Source organism: Anser anser (assembly GCF_964211835.1).
Source record: "Anser anser genome assembly, chromosome: 14".
Lineage (NCBI taxonomy): Eukaryota > Metazoa > Chordata > Aves > Anseriformes > Anatidae > Anser > Anser anser.
This window is the reverse complement of record NC_139735.1, coordinates 17,849,387-17,874,740: the sequence shown is the minus strand read 5'-3', so window position 1 is coordinate 17,874,740 and position 25,354 is coordinate 17,849,387. Positions and strand designations below refer to the sequence as shown.

The 25,354-nt window shown below is 40.6% G+C and overlaps 1 protein-coding gene across 21 annotated transcripts in view; it reads left to right on the top strand.

Moving 5' to 3' along the window:
* LOC310881738 (uncharacterized protein) overlaps positions 1 to 25,354 on the top strand; it is a 796,919-nt gene that overhangs the window by 57,558 nt on the left and 714,007 nt on the right. Inside the window, exon 8 of one of the 21 annotated variants that reach the window (XR_014572533.1) lies at positions 16,405 to 17,922. The exons of 19 other annotated variants lie outside the window; for them this stretch is intronic. The gene's annotated coding sequence lies outside the window, so the exon portion shown is untranslated. Of the gene's footprint in view, positions 1 to 7,903; positions 13,421 to 16,404; positions 17,923 to 25,354 lie in introns of those variants that run through there. One more of the 21 variants, XR_014572534.1, reaches the window with a different exon arrangement.

Genomic DNA, 25,354 nt, shown 5'->3' with positions numbered 1-25,354 from the left:
TTGAACAAAGAACAGTTAGTACCATCTGAATGATTGACTGTCCATCTGTGTCCCCTCAGATGACCTTCAGCTAAAAGGAATGGAAATAAATGAGGTCTTCAGGAAAGTTTCACTTACCTTTTACATCTTTGAGGCTTTGAAAGTTTTCCTTCGTTCTCCTGTATCTTTAACAAAAGGTAACAAGACTGTTACGGATAGGTGTTGCTGTGATACTAGGGAGGCAGAATTCTTTACATTTTAAAATGATGACTCATCTTTTGGTGTTTAATGCTGTATAGTGACAAGGTCATGTTAACATGTTTTGCTTACTGGCCTTTTTTTTTCCCATGAGAATTAATATTAGTCTTTTGGAATGAACAACAGTGTGGTAATGAAACAATATGCTATATACATTTCTCCCCTTTTTGAATCTCATTTTTCTCTGGATTGTTCAGGAATAACTTAAAAAAGAGGTACTAGCAATATGTATATAGTCTCATCTGCGTCCAAGCTAACTTAGGTGTTAAATGAGTACCACAAGTAATTTTTTAATGCAGCAGTCCATAAGTCTTTATGAGCTAAATTACCATGCATTACCATCTTGATCCAGCTAGACTGCTTTCCTGCTTAAAGTAGCTTGCACAAAGCTAATGTACATTTCTGTATGCTAAGCTGAAGTAGAAAATGTAGAGAAACCAGAAAATCTGTTCCTTTCCTTCTCTTTATTTTTTTCTGTGACTCTTAGTGCAAAGCAAAGTACATGCACAAAGAAAGGTGTGTCTACATAGTCATATGTACAGACATGAGTTTTCCAGGAAGATGAGTAGAAAACTCAGGTTCTGAATTACCTTACCTGAATTACCTATCAGTGTAACTCTGGCATTGATCCCACCTTTTACAGCACTCTATGGAGTATTCATTGTAGTTTTAAAAATAAGAGTACAGTTCTGCTTTTCAAACCACTACAGAATTTGCAGTGCTGACAATTACAGACTTTCAGGGGGGATAAATGAAATACGTTAAGTGCAGAGAGGGAGAGCGCACAGCATGTGCTTTTGATGATAAAAGACCAAGTTCCAAAGGGACTCACGAAGTCTGTCTGACTTGTTAGGATTGTGGTGATGAGACACATGAAACAGTAGATCTTAACAATTGAAAAATAACCTTAAAGTGTTCTCATAGGGTGTAAACAAGAAGACAGAAACCAACTGTTTGAAAAATGTTTGCTACTAAATAGTTAGAGTAATTTGTCAGCAAAGGTGAATTTGAGGAAATGTGCCAAGACTCAAAACAGAAGCGAGTGGTGTTCAGTGAGAAAGTAGTTTAATGCCTGGAGACTCGCTGGTGGGCTTGCTAACAAGTTTTATAATCTCAAAAAGTGCTAGCTGCTTATGTGCTTGGGCACCTAGTTCTAGGAGGCAGAGTGACATCAATAAACACCTTTAATGAAGGGCATTTGATGGTAACAGTCTTAACTGAGGTTGTTAGTAATTTTGGGGTGGCATTTCTTTGTTTGAAGGAACCAGGGGGACAGTAGAGATCTTCATGAGAGAAAGATGAGGTGACTGCCCCATCAGACCTGCTCTGCTCCCCACCTCTGCTAGCAGTGATCAGGTGCTGTGTTTGGCGCTGGTGCAGCACAACAGGAACTTACAGTAAGCACTTTTGGAGCAGGCTGTGGGGGAGTAAATCTAGCTCAAGATGTGCCATGCATCTTATCTTCTGCACGCTTGCTTTCTTTGATCATGTCTCCTTGCATTGGCTTCAGCACTAATGCCTAAGCTCTTAAACAAATAGTCAAGTATTTGGTTTCATTCCGATAGAGGCATTAATGTTTGCTCAACATCAAAAATGTATTAGTAATCCGCTGACATTGATTAATGGGAAATGTGTCATTTTGAATGTAGAAACATAATGCTACCACATTGACTTCAAGCATCACACCCCAAAGGTCAGAAGGGGATGGTACTGCAGCGGCATAAATGGAATCCTTCCCCGGGATTTAACTGTGCACGTTCTAGGGGAAGAAAATTGGTTTGATAAATGGAAACTAATCACCAGGCATTCAGTTTATACAGTGTGCTTTTTCAAGCAGTAGTGCCTGTAGGTCTGTTACTGTTGAGAAAGAGAATTCCTGGAACAATTGACAACTTCCTGGACAGGCTGACTGCTTACTGAGGTTACACCGGGGATTAATGCAGCGCTCTGATGGCAGTTGTCAAACTGAGATTCATTCTGTTCAGCTGAATTGCTTAAGGATTTGTGTGAACTTGAGGACAACTGAAACTATTACTCTTCTTTTCAGAAGGTAATTAAGTAGGTTACACTGAAAGATCTGTTTGGCACCATGATTTTAAAATGTGTTTAACATTTTTCAAAGGGAAAGTTGGAGTGGGACATGGTCCCAAATGGAGCCATCGGGAGAGCGGTGTCGTGATATCTAATAAAGAGAACAAAGCAAATCATTGAACATGAGGTAGTAAATTACTCAAGCTGTTAGTTGTAGACCAGAACAACTCAAAAAGTGATAGAGTAAATAGAGAAAAGAACAGACAAGGAAGGACTGGAATGTGAGCTGTCATGTTTGAGGTAATGTGGTTAGCCTCTCAGTAGGAATTTATAAGCTTGTACCCATTACTGAATTATACCTTGAATGGGTGACAAACATATTCAAAGGTACTGCTGAAGAACTCTGTGGGAAGGCAACATCTGCTAGGGAACTTTCAGAAATGCGGGGACAGTCTAATGCTGATGATTGGGTGAGTACCTGAAGAGAATTATCCTTACTCCTTCCAGTATTGTTTCCTTCCTTTTTTTTTCTTGTGTGTGTGTCTTGCTGCTGCATGTTCCTTTCAGAAATAAGCTGGATAGGGAATTCTGCAGTGTTAGGTTGGAATCTCAAATAAGAACTTGATGGAAATGTTACAAGCTTCAGTAGAAGTCTGTTTTTACTGCAAACCGAAAATGGTTTAAGAGATAGGCACTGCTTTCTCTTTTATAAATTTAAGAGTTTTTTTTTATAGATACTTTAATTTGATAGTTATTCAGTCTACATGACCTTCTGGTAATCTAGGGTAAAACTTAACCTTTATTATGCACTGTTTTTTCTATTTTATTTTGGTGTTTTTAGCACAGTTCTATGAACTAACTGATCATGTAGCTCATGTACATTTCCTTAAGAGTTCGCTTTTCGGTTGTTGTAAGAATACTGCTTGCACTGTCAATTTAAACAAAAACAAATTTGGGGACTGCTATGGATACCAATTCCACAGTCAATTTTCAAGGTTCTTCTGGAACCTCATGCTGTAGTATTGAATGTGTTGAGCAGGTTGCATATGAAGTAACGGAGTAGAAATCTCATTTAGTCTTAACTACCCATTACCTCAAATTGACCAAGCTTTGTTTATAGACTTGCACAACATTTCTTTAACTGGTTGTAATTAAGCTTATGGGAAGTAATTAATTGTCAGCAAGTTAATAGAGAGAGGCTGTAAAAACAGAGCTCTAATAAAATGGCTCAATGGTTTTTACCTATTGTTCAGTCCTGTCTGCAGAACAAGGAGGAGCGTGTATTGGTAAGAAACAAGCTCCAGTGAGGTGCAGTGTTACACTTGACTTTGAGGACTATTATCTGTTTTGGTCCCTCTGTCTTTGATGCAAAGGACAGCCAATATGCAGGCAAGCTATTACTCTGTTTACTGATTTGCTCTGCTCTCTTTACTATGAATAAAGGTTTGCCGTCTCCAACCATCTTTTGGCTGTAGCTGCTCAGAAACAAGCTACTGTTTCACCTCCTACCATGTCGGTAGTCTTTGGTTTGAGATCTGTTATGCTCAGCAGCAATTTTTGTTCAATGTTTCTCCTTTGTTCTCAAGATATGTTGTTAAATAGGATGCAGGTACATTGGCAAGTGTTTGTAACATGCAGCCCAAGTAGCAATGCAGAGTGTTTGTAGCAGAAAATGAGTGAAAACAGCCCTGAATGTCATGTGCTACCTTCCTGCTGATTTGCTCTATAGCCTTAGGCTGCATTCAATCGGGGTAGTTTTAAATTGGTAGCTAAAGTGGGTAGTTCAGGAGTGGGAGACCTTAATTCAGATCCTTGCTCCGTGTCAAGCTTGTGATTTTCCTCCTTTCTAGGAGAGTGTCATAACGATGGGCATTAGCAGAATCTGAGGTGGGCAATGTTGGCCTTTCTGGGGAACTATTCCTGCAGTAAGAAATCAGCATCCAGCTTCTGAGGTGAGAGAGGCAAATGAGGGAATGCTTGACCAGAGAGCTGAGATAGTTATTCATGTTGCAACAGAAAGCTGTTGTTACATTATTTCAGACATTATATATCCCATCTTGAATAACCTCAAAAAATAATAAGAATCCCCACTGCCAAATACCTCTCCTATCTAACTTGTAGAGAAGAGGGTTTTGTGTGGCATTTCCCCTCCCACTGAATCTTGTAATAAGGGGGTGCATGCCCTACCTTTGTTAAAAGCAAATTGGAATAAAAGGAGGCTGTATTTCCCACTAGTAATTAGTTGAAGGGGAGTGTTAGTTTCCTTTGTGTTTTTTTCAAAAGCTCAAACATTAAACATTCTGATTCTGCTTAGGAGAGAAGCTTGAAGGTCAAGTGGAATATTTTGTTGGACAGATGAGTTTTTGCAGGGGTGGGGAGGTAGTCTCCTCTTTGATATTCATTTACTTTTTTTTTTTTTTTTTACATTTCAACAATTTAGCAGGTACAATCCTTAAATGAAAATGTTCTTAAGTAATTTTATAGCAGATATGACTTCATACATCTCCTTGTCAAAGGAAAGCTCTTTGATTTCCAAGCAAGTCTCTATGCCTCTTGATTATACAGACATTCCGCTGGGTGGAATGATAACTGCCTGCCTGCATTGGATCTTTGGCACTTACCCCTTTTGCTTGCTCAGGCAATTTAGCATAATTAATTGTAATAGCTATATTTGTTCTACATGGTTTAGAGTTTACTCTGTGATATCACGACATCCTTAATGTAGAAACTTCAGGATTATTTCCATTAGGATCCACTGAATCTAATTGTTTAAGCACCTCTGAGCTGACCTAGGCTGAAGATTGATATTCAAACCACAACACGTTCAGCAAAAAGACTCTGAGTCATGACTTCATAATCAATCAGCAATTGTTAAAGGCTGAGTCATCTGGTCTGTCATCTATAGGGCTGCTGTGAACAACTATGAGGAGTAGTCAGCATGGATTCACCAAGGGGAAGTTGTGCTCAACCAACCTCGTTGCCTTCTATGATGGCATCACCAGCTGGGTAGATGGGGGGAGAGCAGTGGATGTCATCTACCTTGACTTTAGCAAGGCTTTCGATACTGTCTCCCATGACATCCTGATAGCAAAGCTGAGAAAGTGTGGGACAGAGGAGTGGACAGTAAGGTGGGTTGAGAACTGGCTGACTGGCCGAGCTCAGAGGGTGGTGATTGGCGGCACAGAGTCTGGCCTGTGACTAGCGGCGTTCCCCAGGGTTCCTAGCTGGGTCCGGTCTTGTTCAACATCTTCATCGGCAACCTTGATGAGGGAATAGTGTCTGCCCTCAGCAAGTACGCCGATGACACAAAACTGGGAGGAGTGGCTGACACGCCAGAAGGCTGTGCTACCATTCAGCGAGACCTGGACCAGCTGGAGAGATGGGCAGGAAGAAACCAAATGAGGTTTAACAAGAGCAAGTGTAGAGTCCTGCACCTGGGAAGGAACATCCGGATGTATCAGTACAGGCTGGGGGACGACCTGCTGGAGAGGAGCTCTGAGGAGAAGGACCTGGGGGTCCTGGTGGACGACAGGTTGACCATGAGCCAGCAGTGTGCCCTGGTGGCCAAGAGGGCCATTGGGATCCTGGAGTGCATTAAAAGGAGCGTGGCCAGCAGGTCAAGGGAGGTGATCCTCCCCCTCTACTCTGCCCTGGTCAGGCCTCACCTGGAGTACTGTGTCCAGTTCTGGGCTTCCTGGTACAAAAAAGACAGGGATCTCCTGGAAAGAGTCCAGCGGAGGGCCACAAAGATGATACAGGGCCTGGAGCATCTTCCTTATGAAGAAATGCTGAGAGACCTGGGTCTGTTCAGCCTGGAGAAAAGAAGACTGAGAGGGGATCTCATCAATGTTTATAAATACCTGAGGTGTGGGAGACAGAGGGATTTGTCCAACCTCTTTTCAGTGGTTTGTGGGGACAGGACAAGGGGTAATGGCCACAAGATGGAGCACAGGAAGTTCCGTACCAACATGCGAAAGAACTTCACAGTGAGGGTGACAGAGCACTGGGACAGGCTGCCCAGGGAGGTTGTGGAGTCTCCTTCTCTGGAGAAATTCAAGGCCCATCTGGATGCCTACCTGGGCAGCCTGCTCTAAGGATCCTGCTTTGGCAGGGGGGTTGGACCCGATGACCTTTCGAGGTCCCTTCCAACCCCTACAGTTCTGTGATTCTGTGATAACATAATAGGGGAAGAACAAGCACTGCAGTAAAATACTGTGTAGCTCTCATGGAAATGTCTTTGTCTCTGGGTGTTTGGTAGGAGGCGTTTGATAAGAGTTAATTCTTGATCATAGTGATTATTGGCAATGCACTAAGCAGTAACTGCAGCAGCTGGAGTAGGTGAGAGTTTGAGAAATTTATCTTGTTTTAGTGAAGTTTGTTCTAGAAAAGATTTACTTTTCTAGGAGATATTTGTTTTTACATGGGGAAAGAGGAGGAGGGAGTTACATTTGTTCCTCACCTCATGCCTGGATCAAGGTCCCTTACACTAAGCAAGTTCTCACTGTAAGGTTCAAAGTGATTGTGCTTAACCCTAGTGAGGTATGTTAATGTCAATTAAAAGTAAAGGAAGTGACAAGAACTGGAACAGCAACAACCTGGTTTAAATTCTTGTCCTGATATGTATAATGCAGTGGACTACATCTAAGAAAGTTCGCACGAAAAAGAGTTGATTCTTTCCCACTACATCTCAGCTATTTGTTAAACTACACTAATTAAGAGAGGGAGTCAGTACCTCTTCTTCACTCCCTACGTATTTGAGAAAGCATAGGCCAGTTTCTGCATCTACGGAATCAATACATTTGCAAAAATGTGCGCAGCTTCCTACTTGATGTAATTTCTGTACATCAGAGTGCCTTTCACACTGCTTAATTTTACAGTGGGGATTAGTGTAGAACCTCAGAATAACAAAGAAGGGGAGGTGGATCAAGTGGCTTAATGCGAACTTTTCCCTTTATTGGACTTGTACCATTACTGAGAAGATTGACGGCAGGATGATACTTCATGGTTTGAAAGACAAGCATGTTTCAGTGTTTTGTGAAACTGGGGCCCTTTCAGCATAGTATTGCCTGCATGGTAATAGGTCCTACTATTCGAGCTAAGTCAGAAAAATGTCTGCTGCTTTTCCCTTATCCCCCCACCCCCAAAGTTTAGGTCAGACTAATTAGGGTAGAATGCTCATTCTTGTTATTTAAGTCCTGAGTTTAACTATCTCATCTTTTGACAAATAGGTGTAATTAGTTCTCTTGCATAATTTATTAACTTCCCTATTAAGTTGTGTACGGATTAGTGAGGCACCAGGCATGCTGGCAAAAAGGCTTCCAATTAGAAGGTGATAGATGGTTTTGTTGTATTTGATAAACAGGCTTTGTCATGGCTTTAGCTGAAACTGGAAGGAGCTGTTTTTGTTTAAATCTTGTCATATCACGAGTCTGCTCAGTATCGAACTAGATTTTGACTTATGTATTGCTGCTAACCATTTACAACACGTTACTGAAACGATAGCTTTGCAATCAGAGGAAAAGATTTCAAGACGCTAGTAACATACAACAAGAGAATTTTGAGATTTCTTAAGAAGGGTGTGAGAAAAACTTAAAACAGTAGCAAAAAGTGAGATTTGGATCTTTGTCTTATACAGCTTGCTGACCAAACTGAAGTCTCCTTGTGCATTGGAGAAATGCCCCAGGAAGGTAATGCTCTTGTGGACACTAACACGTACCCGACCCGTGGCGTGGCTTTGGCTGTTGCTGGCTCTGACTCTTTGGCAGTTTTGTATTGGGCAAAGGTTGTGATAAAGATGTACATTGAAACACTGTTTGCAGCTGTACATGGTTATTGCCATTAGACTGCTGCCATTTTAGATTTAAAGAAAAAACACCCAGCGGATGACATTGCTTTTACAACTTGTTTGAAGAAGAATGTAGTGGATACTCAGAGGATGTCTGTAGGGTAGGACATACCCAGTTTATGTCCATAGGGATGGATCAGGCTATGGTCAAATCTGCTTGAAGTGAAATGAAAGTTAAAGGAAAGGGAGCAACCCAAACAAAACAAACCCCAACCCACCCCAGAAAGGCGGGTCTCCTGAATCCTGGTCCTGTGTCCTGGCCGCATTTGTTTTAGAGCACTGCTTTCACTGTACAGCTTTACAGACAAAATAATACTGCAGGGTGTAATGGTAAAACAGGGCTCACATGAACGTGCATTAAACAATGTCTTTTAATTTTGGTTTTGAATCGTCTATGTTGTGTTTCATCAGAGAAGTGGAGAAAGATTTCTAGTGATCACATCCCTTGCCAATAGCCATCTCCTGTATTACTGGTGTTTTTTAAATCAGCTGCTTCCTATTAAATTGACCATAACTGCTCTCTGAACACTCCGTTGTGCTAAGCACTGTAAGTCCAGACTAATTCAATCAAAATATGTTTATTTTGGTCTTAGAGAATTGGGCCCTGTGGCTCTGCTCCATCTCTGCTTATGCTGAACTTTATAATTATGCTCCTTTTTTCCTATGCTTTTAATTCCTCAAGCGAGATCTTAGTCTATCTTGCCAGATTGAAATGAGCATCTTTGACCCCCCGACAAAAGCATTGTAATCTAAAAGGTGCAGAGCAGTTAATAAATTCTAATTGCCAATGGTAATACTTTCTTCAATAACACTTTTTTTAGGGGGAGAAGGCACAGTTGGTGGGTCAGACTGTTCATCTTTTTTTGATTTATTAAAACCTGCCATGATTTCCAATCGTCTTTTGTCCTGCTACTGACTTACTGCACAGGAGTGAATCTGGGTTCCTGAGATAAATTATCTTTGTGCTATTTCAGTTGACTCTGTAACTGTGTCATTTCCCTTCAAGGATTTTATTTACTTTAGAGGTGTTTATGTACTAGGCATTTTTTTGACTTTCTTATCCATCAGAGATCGGTTCTTACTGAGCTTACAAGAGCAGTTTTTCCTTTGACCTTAAGGATGAAAGGTTACTATTTCAGGTAGTATTTCTGGTATAGCTTCTTCCCCTAGGAATTTTTGTAAAGGAATGAGCTTACAGTATGACTGCCAACATTAAATATCCTACTCAGAGGAGTGCTTGAAAGTAAAGAACCCTTGGCAGCCGCTGCTGCTTATGACTCTCTTTCTTCAAAGGACAAGGTAATAAAAGCTTTGCCCATTTGACTACCTGCAGAAAGCTAAACTATCTGGGTGATCTGAGGTGCAAAATCGAGTGAGTAATGAGCTGGGTGTGGAAGTGCCTTCAGGTGGGTTAGGTTGCCATATCCTGGTAAGCTTATCGCTGCCTTGTGCCCATGCTGACACTTCTATAGAACTTGTCCTACTTACTATATAGAGAGCAAAAATTTAATTAGACCTTAATCTTCCCTGTGGTGTGTACTTGACATTAAATACAGATTTTAAGACTTGTATCATAGCCAACAGTGTAGCAATAAGATAGCAATGGATGGGAGCAATGTTTGCTGATATGCAGACCCAGTACTGTCCCATACAGATTTCGACGGAACAGACTACAGCAGTGACTTGGGAACTGTATTTCCTAATTGAGAGTTCAAACTTGTGTTTGTTGTCTTCATTGGTACCATACCTAATAATGGCAGAAGTTGAACAGCATTTTCCTGTCTGGTGCAGAGCCCTGTGCTCTGCATGGCACCTTACTAACAGGTATGGGAAAGGGCTTAGCGGAGCCAGAACCCTGTTTTAGTTGTACTTTTTGCCATTTCCCCTCGTTATTTCTGAGGGCCCTTTGTAATGCCTTTACATTCTATTACATGCCGCGTGGTTGCCCTGGTAACAACCATCTATCCACTTGGTTGTTCTCTTGCTGTTTTGACTTCTGTTTTCTTGGGTTTTGCACATCCCAGCTGTGCTCATGCACCTCACCAGCTTAGAACGGGCTGATTCTTCCATCAGATGTTCGCTCCCAGTATCTGAAGTCTTTATTGCAGGGCCAGCTGGGGCTGATAGTCACAGAGAGAGAAGTCCTTTAGCACCTGGGATTTTGTATTTTTTCTTTAGGAGTTCTCTGCAAGACAGTCTCCAAAAATCATTTGTGAAAAAAAAAAATTGCTTATCTTACAGAGACCAGGGTTTTAGGGCCTCAGCCTTCTGGAAGGTTCTCCTTGCCTTTCCTCTATCGTAGGCCCTGGCCGTAAGGTGGGCACAGGACCACTCCTCTTCTGGAGTGCTAAGATCCTGAAATAGGAGACTACCTAAGTATCATGAGTAACTAGCTTGCCACAAACCATAGCATGGAGAGTTCATAGAGCAATGTTTTCATGTGGATTTAATCGTAAATGCATACATGGTTTTTGACAAAGCAAAAATAGCCCAGACTCTTGTGGTAGAACTAATTAGGCAAAATGGCCAAGCGTTATGTTTATGAACATAAACCTGCCTAGATCTGGAGAGTTCTTTGTTTTTATTTTTAACACAGTCTATTAATGCTTCTGGAAATTAACTCATTGACTTAGGCTATTAACTGCAACATAACTCAACTGGAATGAGGCTGACAAAGCAGGTATAGCTGTGTTCCTAACTAGATATTCTTATGGTATTCTTAATTTTTCTAAACAAATGTATTTACAGGTTACATTGCAGAAGATTTATAAAGTTAAAAGTTAATTTAAAAGTATATACATGCCATATATAATTTCTTTATATAATCTTCCAGCAGCTGTTAAAAACATTACTCTTTTCTTGATCCTCCAGAGAAGTAGTTGTGCCTTCAGATTGCTCCAGCTGTTACTGGATTTACTGGTGTACTGTGATATGCATGAACCACGTGTATGCTCTGGTCTTCCTACTGCTTGAGAAATCAATTGCATAGTAAATAGTTAAAAAATATATATATACAAATTAGCGTTTGATTCTTGATGTAGTGAATAAATAGTGAATGAAACATCTTATTAGGTACACATCATCTTTACTCATGGAGCAGGAAAGGAGAGGACTATGTTTCTGTTCTGGGGGACAAGACTAATAGATCTCTTAATGTGGAAGCTGAGCTTTGAACTGACAGAAGAAAAGGTGACCGTGGGGGGTGCATGATGCTTTACTGAGGGAGAGAAATGGGAGGAGGTGAGTCTGCCAAGTCTTGTGAAGATGCTTTAAGCACTGGGTTGGTGGTTACAGACAATTGATGCTTATTGTTCTACTAGCGGTCCTGTGCATTTACTCCAGAAAAGTGACGTTCCCCCACCATGTTTAGGGTGAAAATACCTCGATGGTACTTCTTTTATCTTTAACTTTTAGATGGAACTTACTGTGTTTGTGACAATAGATGCCCACCTGGCAGTTGGAGCAAACCGAACACAAAGGTTATATAGGAATAATAATAAAAAGGGAGGGTGGGGTGAGACACTTTTGAACTCTTATTAGATGTGTTTTAGATGTGTGAATAGTTGTACAGGTGGGTCTGGAATCTTAACTTTAGAAGAACGTAATCTTTATATCCCCAGACACCTTTGCACTGATTTCAGGGAAAAATACCTAAGACGATGAGGGTTCTTGTATTTTAATGCTGGTGATGATGCATATATTGAAGGAAGAACTACAGTCTGCTAAGACTGCATCCAACCTTCAGTCTCCATCTTGAAGGTAAAAACAACAAAAAAAAACACTTCACCTGCTATTATCAGGGCCTGTTGTTACTTTCAGAGATGATTGACTTATGCTTGGGTTTTTAGTGGGTATCAACATACTGTTCGATGTGTGTTTTTTGAGTGATCTTGGGAAATCAAGTATTCAGACATTAAGTTGAGGTTTCAAAAAAAAAATTGAATATCTCTTAAATGGGGTGCCAATTACTGCAGTGTCTCCATGGTAATTTTTTTCATAATTACTGCAAGTATTCATTTTTTGTTGTTTCCCTGTGTATTTATTTAGTTAGGCACAGCTTCACTTCCACTGCTTCAGGCCAGCCTGACATGCTCTAAATCATTAACCCTGTGCTCCAGGGAACTTACCCTTATGGCAGCATCTTTGATATTAGATTGGATCCCTTCCGGGCAGAATTTAATTGACTGGATTTCTAGGGGGAGCACTGGTTCCCGTGGTCTCTCAGTGCTACATCAGGCCATGATTGTTTCAGCAGTTGATTTAGAAGCCAGATTTCTGCTGTTACATGGTAGCAAGGGGAGAGCAGGCAGTGGATTAGAGGGCACAGGCTGAGCTTTGAAGCATCAGTTGATTTATTTCTTCATTTATGGATATGTTTGCTCTAAGTGTACTGGCACTTTATAAGCATTCATACCAATAAAAGCAGCATGGCATGGATGAATACAATTTTATTGCACTTGATTGTAGGCTACTGGGAAAGCCAGAATTGTGTTCGTGGTAAGGTGTGGAAACAACTTGTACTGCAGTAAGGTAATGTATCCTATCTTAAGCTTGAATTATGTAATTGGGGTTGCAGTTGCTGTCAGGTTAAAACCCAAAGACAAAGTTAGAGAAGAAACATAGGATATTGGTTGCTTTTTCATGTTAGTTGTGGCTATAGAATTGTTTCTCAGACAAACAATCTCTCTGAATTCAATAGAGCTGCTTGCATGAATAGATACTTGTGTATTCAGGCACTTAATTGTCAGCAAGCTCTTCCCAGAAACACCCAAGTCTTCATTGTTCAAAATACAGAGAAGCGGTGATGAGAGCAATGGCTATGGGTATCCGCATGTAACTTCCCTGAAAACCAGTTGTACTTAGTTTAGTGTTCTGAGTAATCAAATTCAAATGCTTCCTCTTTGGTGGTTGGGGAGTTTTTGTATAGTGAAACCTAAACCATGAAGTCTACTGTCAGATGTAACAAGAAGGGACATTCCATGTTTTGTTCTCCTATTTCAGGAGACGTGTTCCTGTGGTTTAGCTCTTTCAAACCCATTCTCTTTATCTCAGGAATCCTGGACGCCTGAAGTATGTAATACTGGTCTCCCAGATGTTCAGTATTTCATTGTGTGTGTATGTACAGGACAGGACTGTTCAGTCATAACAGTATGAATCCAGTATTGGAAAGGCTGGTAGAAATATGTTGTCTGTGCAGCCCCTTTCAGGAGGCCAATTTTTAAGAAGATAGAAATGGTTTTATCAGGGTCCCTAAACTTAAAGAGAATATTAAAAAGGACATAAAAACCTGGAAAACAAAATGCTGAATTGACGGACTTTGAAAATTTTCAGATGACTCTTCAGTGTTCAGGTACATTGAGATCCTTATAAAATACAAATAGACTTAATTTATCTCCAGTAATTATTCAGTATTTCACTGAATAGCTGCTTTCTGTAGGCATTAGAATGTAAATTCATTACAGATCTCAGTTTTGTTAATATTTTTTAGTAGAGTACTTGTGCTAATCCAGGTTTTTCTGACAACTGTTTGTATTCCTTGATACCAATGTTAAAAGTTTTCACCATAAAAATCCTTTCTGTTCATGACTTAGTCATTAGCCAATCCTGAATTCTAATGACTCTACCAGTAGAGGTAGACATATGCAGATGGAGGGGAAAGCTGGGTCCCTGTCCTTGGGCCTCTGTTATTGCATTTGTCATGTCAGTCTGGGGACTGTTTCTTAATCCATGTAAATCCATCAGAGATGGAAAGGAGGTGAAGTAGCTACACAAAGCGTGTCTCTATGAACCTTGAACAGCTTAGAATAATGACTGGAGACTTGCTTCATAATTTGGATACCAGAATTATGACCTTTGCTATGAAATGGGTGATCTCAGTGGTAACATACCACTTGATCTTGGCATCTTGACTAGCATCACAATTAGGTAAACTGGATTCTGTGATGCCCAACACTGAGGAAAGACTGGCATGTAAGTGAAGTCCTTACAGCTACAGGTGTATCAAACATGCTTTTCCAGATGGAATTAACTTGCATTACACACTTTCACCCCTTTCCCTATATTTAGTTGGATTAGCACCCTTCTTTTCCTATCTCTGGGGTAGTTCCAGTGCTATCTGAAAGCAGTTTTCATTACAAGACAAATGGCTTTATATATCTTGGACAATAGTATGTGCATCCAAGTAAAATTTCAAGTTGCATGTCAGATTTGAGCTAGAGCTGGCTACATCACTGATCTCTGTCTGCATGCTACTGGCATTATTGTCCCAGAGCACTGGCTCAGAAGGGGGAAGGATGTGTGGGCAGCAGACAGGATTACATTTGTCTTCAGGGGAGGAAAAAAGGAAAGATGGAAACTTAGCAATTATTGTGGGTCCTTACTAGATTTTGCTGAATGGTGTGAATGTAATGCTACCAAGTTTTTCTGGGTAGCTTGGTTTCAGACAACCGAGAATATGTGGAAGAGAATATGTGGGAAGAAAAATGAGGCAGCAATCTCCATAATCCTCTGTCAAAGGAGTCTGAGGGATGGAGAAGCAAAGAAATGGAGAACTGGGTTTCTTCAGAAAGGCGAGAGCAGAATCTGTTCCCACAGTATCTAACATCTCTATATTCTGTCCCTGTAGTCAGGGACTGTAAGCAAAGAGGGAAGCTGGAGCAGCCAGGGAACCTTTGCTCTAAGGTAACTTCAAGATAATGAAATAGCGAACAACAGTAATCAGAGCAACAGTGGGGGGATTAAAACAAAAAACCACCCCCTCCCCTCACAAAACAGCCACCCTGAATATTCAGTACTAACAAAAAAAAAAAAAAAAAAAGAAAACAACCCCACACTCTGACCTACAAAAGAGTGTCTCCTTGGAGGCTGCTGCTGTGTGACCTGGGCATTATATGTGTGCAGGTTCTGCCTTTCTGTGCTTTTCTCCCTCCTTGCATTTTTTGCATCTATTTCTCATTGACTATAAACCTGCTCTTTGCAGTCCTTGCTGTACCTAGATTAGCCTTGTCCTGGGAGAGTTAGATGGGCAGGATGTCACTAGGCTAGACAGACAAGGGAGAGCTGGCAGGGATTTGATGTCCTTAACATCCTTTAGGACTTGCTGTGAGTGTACCTCCCAACACTGTGGTTTTTCCCACCAGCAGGTGGGTGAGGGAAGGATAAAACTAGTATCTTAATTACAACAGGCCTTCACTGGAGTCTCACGGGGCAGGTGAAGTTCTTTAGTTAGCAAATACCTGGCTGTTTTCTGAAAAGCCTTAAGATATTTTCTCCAAATAACGTAAAGACCGTCCTTTTTAACCCCCCAATGCAGCATAACCTTAGAAAGTTCTTCGAGGCTATCACTGTAAGCTCTGTAACCCCAAATTTTCTGAAAGCTTCTAAATTACAGGTTTTAGGATCTTTCATCCCTGCCATGACTTATGTCAAAGCTCCATCATTTTATACTAACACCTATTCCTTTGCTTCCTTTCTTTTACCATCACTTACACAGTAGCAGCTGTGAGACTTCCAGCAAGAAAGGGTATCACACACTGAATCAACTAAGTGAGGTATTTAATATTTTATGAATTTAGGTCCTTACTGTTCATTTCTTTCTTTATTTTTATTTAGGAAAACAAGTGTAGTCGTTCATGTTGCTTACTGTTTTACAGCAACAACATCTGTTAAATTTCCCCTTTTCTGTTTCTGACGATGTGGGCATATTGCATGCAGCACTTACAGCTGCATTTAACATAAATTACAGTTGATGTACAATTTGTATTTCTCTGCCTGACTTGTAAAATTATTTTTATAATTATTGGCGATTTATCCATGGTCACCAGGACTTTTTTTTTCCTTCAGTGGAGTTTTCTGCTCCTTATGTTTATGTTTTTCCTCTGGTGCAAGGTAAACTCAACAGCATTTGTTTCAAATGAGAAACATACCACATTCAAAATTGGGCAATATATGTTTGTTTACCCTTCTTGATTTTCTATCACTTGGACTGTTAATCAGGCTCTCATACTTTACCATCTGGATTACTGCAGCATCCTTGCAAGCTGCTTTCAAAGCTCTATCGCCTTCTTCCAGCACACATGAAAATGCAACTGCTCTGAGCACCCTGCCTATGATGCTTTTCCTTAGGTGAGCCCTTGTCTCTGTGCTTCACCAGAGTCTTTTGTGTTATCCTCTTCATATCTTGTGTTACTCAGTTGCTTTTTACTTTTTTTTTCATATCTTTTACTGCACTATTCATATTTCTTCTACTTTACCAATGATCATAATCCTTCTCTTTTTTTTTTTCCTGCCAGTGAACTGTAGTTTTCTGCCATATTACTCTGGAGGTTTTTGGTGCAGAATGAGTGCTGCATATCTTATCGTGTAAAAGCCAAGCTGAGACCCAATTCTTCCTCAAGGAATTTATTCCATCTGTAGTGTTTCTTCCAAAAAAGATAATAAAACATTATGAAGTATCTGACTTTTCCTGGAAAAGCATTTAAAGTTACCATACTCTAAAAATCTTCCCCTCTGATCTTCTCTAATTGTCTTCTGTTACCTGAGATGTGGAATCACAACTGTGATTCTGTTGTGGTTCTGAGTGTACTGCAGATTTTAGCTTTTTGTGAGGTCAAATTGACGCTAATGGCCATGTTCATAGGAGTTTGCAGGTATGTGTCTTTATGGGTTCTTTGGAATATGTGTTATTCTCTTCAGTGTTGGAACTAATAATAGAACTAATACTAAAAGAGAAGATTTTGTGTTTTAGTAAAAGCAGAGGTACGCTCACGAGGTGGTAATACTTGATAATCTGAAATGCTGTAATGTAGAAATGATATTTGTAATTATCTGTTTCTGAGACTCTGTATGATTCCAGAATTTGTAACGTACTATTAAGGTATACAGTTAAACTTCTTGATTAAGCAATGAGTGAAATCTAAATTTTCTTGTGTGACATTGAAAATGACACTAGTCAAGGATTATTACTGGCAAAATACTATGATTTTTGTACCCTCTTGAGGAGAGTGCTTGTGAAACTTTCACCACTGCTATACAGGTCTGCCCTCAGCTTACATTCATCATTGAACTTTGCAGCTCCACAGTCTCTTCCGCTTGGCAGTGAAATTGGTACTTATGTGCTGTTCTGGTGCTGCTGCTGCTGCCAATACTGTTGAGTTGGCTTTCCTTGTGATATGAACTGAGCGGGAGAATTTCTCACTTATTACATCTCTTAAATTCAATTAGTGCCCCTTATGCCATAGGAGGCCATTGCAATATCTGAAGTGGAGAAAAACATTCTTGCAGCCCTTTCTTCTTTGTACTGCCTAGTATTTTCCTAGAGCCCTGCTCTGAATTTAAATTCTGTTCACTGCAAGTGTCACAAATCAGCAGTTGTTAGAATGCATTATGAAGAAATAAACATTTATCAGATTGCCTTTTGAGAAGGTGAATAATTTAGGTAGAAAAATTCCAACAACAACAAAAGCATGCTGCTGACTGACAATTTATTTTATCCCTTTGAGATGCAAGGAATTGTTGCATGCTGAGTGAATATTGATCTGCTGTATACAGATAAATGAAATTCCACTTACAATTCTTTGGTTGCTCACTTGCCACCAATAAAAACTGAAGAGCATGGTCATGCACCAAAAATATTAATTAACTCTCTTCAGTTGCTGGTTATCTGCTGGCCCAAGAGACTGTGGGCTGGCTTGTTTGATATAGCTGTGTCTGGCCTTTGCACTGTGCGGGAGTTATTTTAAGGCTTGTGTTGCTCCCTTTACACTGCCCTTTGTGGTGATGATAAGTAGCGGAGTGTAGCCAGGTGGAGGGAAAAAAAAACTCCTTCCTTTTTCCTCATACTTCCTTTTAGGCTTTCTGATGATCTTTATTTTTGTTGGATACATTACAGCCACTATTGCTCACCAACAGCTACGCAGTCATATTTTCAAGCTGTCTCTTTCCTCCGTGTGAGCAATCACGTTAGGAGGTCTGAACTGAAGAAGAAATCTGTAACCAAGTAAAAAATGAACTTTTAAGTAAGGGATTTGTTCTCTGGATTATCAGCCTTCAGAAAGTCACGGGAACCCTACTTGGAAAATAACTGATTGCCAGAAACTTGGCTAATATTACAAAAAGAGGAGAAAATAAATGACAGAATGGAAGCTTAGCAGTTTGATCAAGAGGAGCACTGAGTTTGGTGGGAAAAGTACACGGTCAACATGCCAGGTGAGGCACACATCTCCTCTTTTGATGCTGTTTCTACCCATTGTTGCAGCAGAAGTTCAACAGCCTGCAAGCAAGTTGGTCAATGAAGAATTAAGAAGCTGTACCAGATGTCTTAATAGAGTCAGGTCTCTGGCTACCTACCTTCCCTTGAGGTGAGGAGATCTAAAAATAATGGCTTATGAGGCAAGGTAGAAAATAAATAGGGTGACGCTGTGTTTTGAGCAGTTTCATCTGCAAATCCTGAGTGATTCTGCTGACATCCAATTATACAAGTGTAATGGAGATCATCATCGAGGCCTTGATTTGAAAATGACATTTCAGTGTTTTGGCAGCTCTAAAAATACTGACATTTCTAGTAGCTGGAGGCCATAAAAATATTGATTCAGCAACAGAATTGTTTTGTAAAGCAGTGATAGTTGGCTGGCTTCTGAACTGTAGTATGTTGCTCCAGGCTCTACAGTATACCGCTAACAAGGAAGGGGTAGGGCCATTGAAAGGCAAGCACGTGTTAGTGGGGAATATTGCTGAAGGAATCAAGTATGTCATCTACCACTTTTTAAGTATTGTTGCAGATTTCTGACTGTATGTCCCATTGTTAGGTAACGTGGCAAGAAGTCTGCACTGATAATGTCAGACTTGTTCTGTAGCTTAAGCTAATACCAGGCAGACAAGGGGACTCCAGATTGCTCTTCCTGAGGAGACCTACTAAATGAACACCTGTTTATTGTTTTTTAAAAAAAACTCTGTTCATTGAATGGAAAAATAAAATCAAATCCACAGTATTTGGAGAAGTTTAATAAAATATTGTTGGACTGAGTAAGCTTGTCTGTCACTGTCAGAATGTGCATGAATCTGAGCCATACAGAACAAAATAGAAGCACTTATTGTTATTTACAGTAGGTGGGCAACGTAGTCATCTTTTCATTAGCAGAACAGTAGGGGAAAGAAAACCTTGGTAAAAATTTGCTTCATTAATAGAGACTTTTTAGAAAGAGCTTATTCAACAACCCCTGCCATGCACCAGCAAATAGTGAAATAGATCACTGCAGCACCAGAAGTGTGTTCTGGGAGCTGGCATGCCTTTGGGCCTGAGCTGGGCTGCCTGTTAACTCTCCATACCCAACCTCTACAACAGGGAAGTTTTGCTGCTGCCCTGATGTTCAGAGAAATTAAGGAGGGATGAGAGTGAGGAAGCAATCCCTTGACTGTGCTGTTACCATGTTGTTGTAACAAGCATTTACACATGCTGTTGATCTTTAGCACATTACTTTATATACGATAGACATCTTTGCCTTCACTGTTCCAGCAGGAATATGTCCTAAGCCTCTGTTTGCCTCCTGCTTTCTCCAGCACTTAGTCCATTCTGCTCCCATCCTGTTCTGTGACAGGGCATCACCAGATTTAATCAGTCCTCCTTTTGTGCATTTGTTGTGTGTTTTTTTTTTTTTTTTTGGGTTCACATGTCTAGAAAGATTGCACCCTCCTTTTAATCCAAAGGAAGCAAAAGGCTCTTTGTTGCTTCTGAGAAGGCAAAGGTAAAGATCCAGTCTTTTTCTTCTACTTGAGTCCTGTCCTTTCTGGAGGTAGCGATTTCAGACAAAGGGAGAGTGCAGGGCTATGGCAGTGCAAACCAGTGCAGAGGACTTAAAAACCTCTGGACAGGAAATGTAAGACCAAGTCCAACACTGATCAACACAGCTGTGCTGGAGATGAATCAGTGGAGCAGTTGTCTGAATCAGTCATTTGAAGATGGGTATTAGCAAGTCTCTGCAAGCTGCTCATCCAAACATGAGCATTGATAATATCTGTAGTATGAGGGGGTTGGAGGTGAGGGAAGAGAGACAGGAAGGTTTGATTCAGCTCCTATTCCTATGATAATAGCTAATCCTCCCAGTATCTCAACAGCATGATTGCTCCCATACCTATAATTTAAAACTTGATGAGCCATCAATGCAACTGCCTTGAATTTAGTAGACAAATCAGAAGTCAAAGCCAATGCTAGTACTGATCATTTCTTTTCCTCTTAGGAAGCTGCTTGTATTTGGGGACAAGGTATTTCTGTTACTGGGCTACCCTACTACTGCCACTGTAGCTGCATAAAAAGAATGTACTGTTTCTGATTCATTCTGTTTTATGTAAACCAGAAGGCAAAAAAATTCTCTTTTTGAAACCAAGTGTAACATTACAGCTTTAGATATATAGGTGCTCTGAGCTGAGTTTAAGGGAATCCATCTGGGTACCATCTAAAGCTGTAAATTACTTTATTGTACAGACTAAAAATCTCTTGTGCATAGATAGGGGGCAATTTCAGTAGGTTGTCTATAAAATTTTACAAAGTTATGCTTATGGGATGTAGTTCCAGAAGAAAGTAATGGATGCAAATCGCAGAGAATGTATTAATGGTGGCCCACATGAGGGGAAACATGCACTTCAAGCTGTTATACAGTAGCGTCAGCTAGAAATTTCAACAAGATCTACTTGCATCTTGTCATGGGAATGAGTGTGTGAAAACCACTGGAAATAATTTTCATTTTTAACCGTTCTTTAAGAGGGACATTAGCTAGAACTAGGGCAATGACACTTCCCTATTCCCTGAAAGAAACGACTCAGAGAAATTATGGAAATAGAGGGAACCAGTCTGGAAATTGAAGGGCTTGGCATTAAACTTTGTGAGCTGATCCTTTTGGCTAGGTCTCCTCTTAATTTGGTAGGAGCAAACTCTTTGTGAGGCCCTTTTCTGTTCCTCTGTCTTGCAGCAGGCTCTGTTTAGGCTGGTACAGATGAGGTGGAGATGCTTTTAGTATTAAGGTAGGAAAAGCTGCATTTTGGAAGGGAGAAAAGTAAAGGAGCAGGCCTCCCTGCTTGGTTTATTGTCACGTGGTTTCTGTCTTCTTTAATTCACTTATCTGTTTTTGTAATAGGGTAATGGGCAGGCTGAAAGGGCAGGTAAACCTGCTGATGTTCACATGAATATCAGGTTCAGTTTTGATGATTCATTTGAGAATATATTGATCTTCTCCAGCTCTCCAATTTAAAACATCAGAATAAGAAACTCTTACAAGACTAAAGAACATAGAGATCCCAAAGGCTGTGCTCTCCCGATGGGGTTCATTTTCTTTTATATTCTTAGGGCTGAGGTGAGGCTTGAGTCTTATACCATCTTTGCCTCTGTTGCAACTTGAATTTGAAACCCAGCATTTTTTTTTCTTAGCACAAATTTTGATACTGAAGTTTCAGTTGAAACTTTATATCAAAAGATAGGAAGAAAAGCTCTTTTAAAAAAATAACTGTTTTCCCACAGATGCCAAGGACGTAGGTTCAGAAACATACCATGAAATTGAAATTTCTCAAAGTGCCTCTTAAATCTTTGCTGCAATTACTGTAATTCACAATAATAGATCCAGTACTATTTTTAAAAGCTTTTGAAGGTTGCAAGTAGCATCCATAAATTGTGGGTTGTGGGCAATCTATGAAACCATAGGTTTCCAGGGCTTTCATTTAAATGAGAGAATGAGAGAGAAAGATGTAATAAAAATAGTTAAGAAACAACTTGAAAGTTTTCTTTGTGCTGAACACTAGCACTGAGGCAGGAAATGCATAGGTCTTGATGAAAGTTGTCTTGAGTTTGGACAAAATTTTGCAAGTCTGGAACGAGCATTTTAATTGAGTAGACTTTATTAGAGAGAGACTGGTTAAAATGGTAGCTCACTGGGAAAGGGTGAGGGCTGAGAGAAGATGAAGACGGATCTGCAACAGCCAGAGGAACCTGTTTATTCTTCTCTAAATTAATGCGGTCTTAAAATTAAAGTGAGGTAGGTGAGTGGATCATCTGCCTATCGAACCTTTTCTCTTCCACCTCCACCCTGCAAGTGATCTTCAGAGGTTTCATATTATAGAATAGCCTGAGTTGGAAGGGATCCACAAGGATCATTGAGTCCAACTCCTGGCTCCACACAGGACCACCCAAAAATCAGACTGTGTCCGATAGCGTTATCCAAACGCTTCTTGACCTATGCTGGGCTTGGGGCCATGACCACTGCCCTGGGGAGCCTGTCCCGGTGCCCGACCACCTCTGGGTGCAGAACCTTTTCCTAACCCCCAGCCTGACCCTCCCCTGTCCCAGCTCCATGCCGTTCCCTCGGGTCCTGTCTCTGTCCCCAGAGAGCAGAGCTCAGCGCCTGCCCCTCCGCTCCCCTCGTGAGGGAGCTGCAGGCCACCATGAGGCCTCCCCTCGGCCTGCTCTGCTCTGGGCCAAACAAACCAAGGGACCTCAGCTGCTCCTCATACGTCTTGCCCTCCAGACCCTTTACAATCTTTGTAGCCCTCCTTTGGATGCTCACTAATAGCTTTATGTCATTTTACTGTGATGCACTAAGCTGCGCACAAATCTCAAGATGAAGCTGCACCAGAACACAGCGGGACACTCCCTTCCCTCAACTGTCCAGCAGTGCTGTGCATGATGCACTGCAGGATAAGGCTGGTCCTTTCGGCTGACAGGGTCTGCTGCTGGCTCATATTCAACGAGAACCCCCAGACCCCTTTAAGTGGGGCTGCTCTCCTGCCTCTCGTCCCCCAGTCTGCGCGTGCATTTAGGGTTGCCCCTTCCCAGGTGCTGAATCCAGCACTTGCTCTTGTTAAACTTCATATTGTTGGTGACTGCCCAGCCCTCCAGTTTGCAAGGCCTCTCCGCACCTGAGGGAGTCAACAGCTCTTCCCAGCTTCCCAATTTAGTATCATCTGCAAGCTTAGTTAGCATGCATTTGAGTCCTGCATGCAGATTATATATGAAAACATTGAAGAGAACTGGCCCTGAAGTGGAGCCCTGGAGAACCCCAAGAGTGACTGGCTGCCAGCCTGTTGTAACCCCATTTACTTGAACCCTTTGAGCCTGGCCCCTCAGCCAGTTGTTCACCCGTTGTATTATGTATTTGTCCAGTTGTATGCTGGACATTTTGTCCAGAAGGACAGTACGAGAAACATTATCGACGGCTTTGCTAAATCAACTGGTTTCCTTTGGTCTTCACCCCTTGGAGCTTGTCCGCTCCCTGGAAGCTTGAGAAAGCATTAGCCTCTCAACAAGGGAAACAGCAATAAAGACTATTTGATACAGATGCAGTGGCTGTTAGAATATGCATAGTTCAGCAACCCATCCCGGGATGTTGGAGAAAGCTCAGAGTAACCTTCAGTACATCTTACACTGAAGATCTGGGGAGTACAGTCTGTTGTCTTTATCAAAGACAAGAAGGGAGAGGATTTTAGTTGGTGTGTATATAAGGAATGATAAAACAAAGGTTTCTTTATTCTAGTGCATAGATGTATAATGAGATACACGCTCAGACTTAGAAATAAGGCGCACTGCTTTAGTAGTACAGGTAATTAACCTCCTGAATAACTCACCATTCTCTGTCGCATTCTCTGGCATATTAATTTAAGTTTGGAAGTGTTGTTCAAGGAACGCTTATATAGGGAAGTACATAGGGCCTTTCTCAGGCAGGAGGTCAGACAAGATAGATTATGTTTGTTTTTATAGTCTGCATGTGCATAATTCAGGTACATCATGTGTACGTGTGGTGTACGTTATAGTTGGTGAGGTAATGGAAACAGCTCAGAAGCTGGAGCTAAGTCAGCTTGTGTTCAAACTCAGGAGCACACTTGGCCCTTCTCTCAACAGCACAGGTGTATGTAAAAGCTGTGTAAAAGGCCATTCTTTCCTCCTTTCCAGTACCTGAAAGCTCACCATTCTCACAAAGGGGCAGAGAGCAGTGTGCCCACTTTGTGTATGCCTGTCACTGCAATGGGTTTCTCCTTTATTAAAGCTTTCTGGTGCTAGTTTTCTAGAGACTCTGTAGACTATAGAAAGTAAAAGAGAGTAGTGGAGAAGACGTGTGTTTGCTCAAAAACTCTTTTATTTAAGGCAGTTCACAGGGACAAGAGTTTGAGAACGTTTAAATGCACAAGTGGTCATTTTAAGAGAAATCTAGGTCATCCACTTGCCTTACAGATTACTTTTGGATGTGTTCTCAGGCTTCTTCAGCATTCCCAGTTTATCTCGGGGTAGGAATGTTTTTCAGTGCTTAGTTATGCTCTGCGGGCTTGTTCCAAATTCAGAAATTTTAAGTGTTGTTGCATGCTAAGATACGATGAACTTATGAGAGACATTTTTGCTTTTCTCCTTGGCTTTCACTTGTTACTTAATAACTTATTATTTCAGTATTGACTATAAAATACTAATTTCTTTCGGGATGAGCAAAAATGTTATTGAAAATAAATTCTAGAATTGTTTGGACTGTAACCAAAATCTCAGAAAAGATCAGCTTTATGAAATATTCTCTGATATATCAATTTTATTAAAAAGCAGAAAAAGATACATATGTATATATAAATTATATAATTGATTGCATGGTGTCAGTAGAAAATACACATGAGAATAGGATTTGCGGGCATTATAAGTAGTCAGGCATGTTATTATATTGCATATTAGTACCATATCTGATTTTAAAAAGACATGGGTTAAGTGACATTGTATGAATCTGAGTTCATTATGGCGAAGGGGATCCTTTCAGTAACATTATTGTTTGATGCCTTTTGAGTAGGCATATGAAAATAAATTAATGGCTAATGACGCCTCATTTTATCTCTTTTCTTAAGGGAGTTTTGAGTGTATTAGAAGAATGCCAGCATTTATAGTACAAAATCTTTGTCTCTGTTTTACAAGTTCCTATCTGTAAAGTGGAGATTTGGAGAAGTCAGATAGTTCGACTTTGTCAATAGGAGTTACGTATAGAAAAGGGTGAAAACTTGTATGGAACAGAAGTAGATACATGGATTCATAAGGGAAAATTGGCTACCACCCATTGCTTGCCAGAGTGCACACTGCAAGTGATTGACTAATAACTACAAAACTCAGTGTTTCAATTAAATGATGCTTCTGTGTGTAATTTTGTCAGAGTTTTCTGTCCTACTGTTAACCTAGCTTTAGAAGTGTGTACTTCTAACTTACATGTTATGATTGTCATCAAAGCTTGTGGCTAATAC